The sequence below is a fragment of the Lagopus leucura genome, unplaced genomic scaffold, assembly GCF_019238085.1.
Source record: "Lagopus leucura isolate 7727_CA_CO unplaced genomic scaffold, USGS_WTPT01 Super-Scaffold_73, whole genome shotgun sequence".
NCBI lineage: Eukaryota > Metazoa > Chordata > Aves > Galliformes > Phasianidae > Lagopus > Lagopus leucura.
Window position 1 is genome coordinate 88,876,478 of NW_024962252.1, and position 2,684 is coordinate 88,879,161.

Genomic DNA, 2,684 nt, shown 5'->3' on the forward strand with positions numbered 1-2,684 from the left:
AGGTTATGGCTCAATAATATTAGACTTGCTTTCTAGGAGTGTTCAAGGAAGGCAACTTCTGTGTGTCCTGTGATGAAGTGGTTATTTATAATGGTCTTCAGTGTGGTTTGGAGCCAAATTTCCACATCAAAAGTAGCTTTATAAGAGATATCCTTACAGTGAGGTTCAGTGCAAAATCATGACTTAAGAAGCCAGCTTTCCTCGTGCTCTCAGTATTTGATTTCAGCCTGAAAACCATTTGAGAAGCCAAGAAAAGCAGAGCCATTCCTGCCTACTTCCCCAGTTCTGCTTCATCTTTGTGTCACCTACATATCCAACAGGCCCTGACCTACACTGCCCGTTTATCAAATCAAGTTTCTCTGAGTATCTGTTTATTTATGTTCAGAAATTCTCAGTAAGACAGACAAGTTTCATCCTTCACCTGAAAAATCGGGGATGGAGGTGGAGTTCTTACCAGTCCCAGAGCTATTTGTTTGACTTGGCCATGGGTAAAAAGCAAAATACAATAATGTGTCCCAGAGTTACAGCAAGAGGCGGAGGTCACAAGAAAACAGATCATGTCTTTCACAGCTCTTCAGCTCAAGTGAACTGAATTATGACTCCTATTATTTACTTAGTGGATTCCCCACCCTGTGCGCAGGCTCCGAATGTTCAAAAAGCAGCAGGTCTCTACTTCAAAGAACTGACGGGCTAAGCGAGGATGTAAAACCTATCCCAAAGCTACTCTAATCTCCTTCCCTTTACATCTGAAAAGTGAGACGGTCTCACAATCCTCAGCTGACTGCTGCCATCTTATGCCTCAGTCCTGTACTCCTTATGCTTCAGCACTCTCTTCTGCTGTACATAACTGCCCATTTCTAACAGCAAATATATTCCTGATACAGCCAAATCTCTCCTCCAAATACACACCCACCTTCTTGTTGCAACTCAAGATCTTCTGCAGAAGCACGTTGGCTTTTTTTCCTCTCTTAGGAAGGCCCTGCTCCTTGCATGTCTGGCTTTGATACGCTCTACCAGATGTTCAGATAGTGCCACAGGCTCTTTCACTGACCCTCCACTTTGACACAGACTGTCTTTGATAGCGCGTGTTGCTAGGAATGAGTCTCTGGGAGTCCGCACCAGAGCTGAAGCCTCTCTGCTTCACACATGTATCTACATAGCCTTGCTAGAGAGCTGTGCTCTTCTGTACTCTCTTTAGTGGGTTTTAATCCTCTATGGGCTTACAGAGGCCAAGAAGATAACTTTATGGTGACATTTTCAGAAAATATTTCAAACTGACAGCACCAGAGAAATCCAGACAGGCTGAATATGGGGGAAAAAGGAAAAAAAAAAAAAAACAACACAAAAAAACCTCCACACAGTATACAAAAACCTGCTTCACATCTTTGGCTCTTATGAGATACTACTTTTTTTCTCAAAAGTCCAGGATCCTCATCTTGTACACTCTCAGGTGTTGCTTCTGGATCTTCTCTCTTCAGAAAATAGTGGAGAAATCCACTAAGAGTTGCAGTTCTATTTTTTCCACAGAATATTCCGGTCTACTTGAAAAGCAGTTAGAAAACCCCATTCAGATAATGTTCAGTTACCAGCCTATCAGGTGGGTTGATTTTTTTCAGTCACCCAGCACATCAGTTGACTGCTGGCTTTCTGGGTAGATAGATATGACTCAATGTACTTCCCTTACCACATATTTTTCTATGAAGCCATTTTCTTTTGGTATCTATGGCTTAGAGCAAAGGTAAAGTCAGAAAATAATGTTACAGTTAAACAAGATGGTGTGTTCATTATTTGACACAGAGATAGGAAGACATACTAGAGCATCACAAATGCAAAATGTACAAACTGTTCTGTTCTACTTCTCTGCCTCCTATAGGCTTATTATTTTCTTTAGTTATATTGCATAAATTATCCTCAAAAACATTCTCAACCTCCAGAAAGATCCACCACTACTATGTTATGCATGGGGTGCTTCCTTCTCAGCTGTATGTTCAGGTACCATGAGCTAAAGTTTTACTTAGATTGAGCATTGTTCAGAATGGCTGAGTCTCATTGATCTTCCCCAATTCTATGACAAATAATTAAAACACACAAAAAAGTTTCATTAGCATTTCAAGAAGCAATTGTATTTGGTTGTCTCCAAATCTAGTAAAATTCCCTTGACTGTGAAATATATATACTACTTCTTTTAAACAGAAACTAATTTATTTCTGTCAACTTTGTCTCACAGCCTTTCAGTACTTGACTCTGTTTTTGTTTTTTAATGCATGTATATTCTTACCAGGATTGAAAAGGAAGACAGGCAACTCTCAGATAACAAGCAGGAAAGAACGAATACAAGCCCATTTGCCCAAAGGAACTAGAAATAGTTAATTTTGCACAAATAACAAAATCAGTTTCCTCACCAGCAGAATTTACCCTGGACCACAGAGTTACAGAACTTTCCTTGAATTTGGTTGGGGCTAAGACAGGAAACTGCATCTTCTAAACTTTAGAAATGGATCTTAAACATGTAAACATAAGATATTATCCCCTATCTTTTAAGTAACATTTATATTATCTAAAATAAACAGTCTTTCTGAAGTTAGTCTGTAATTGACATCTGACACAGTCCACATTGCAACAGATATGATAAGTGCAGTAAACAGCAGAAATTATGCTTCTCTATGCTCTGAGAAACATTCATA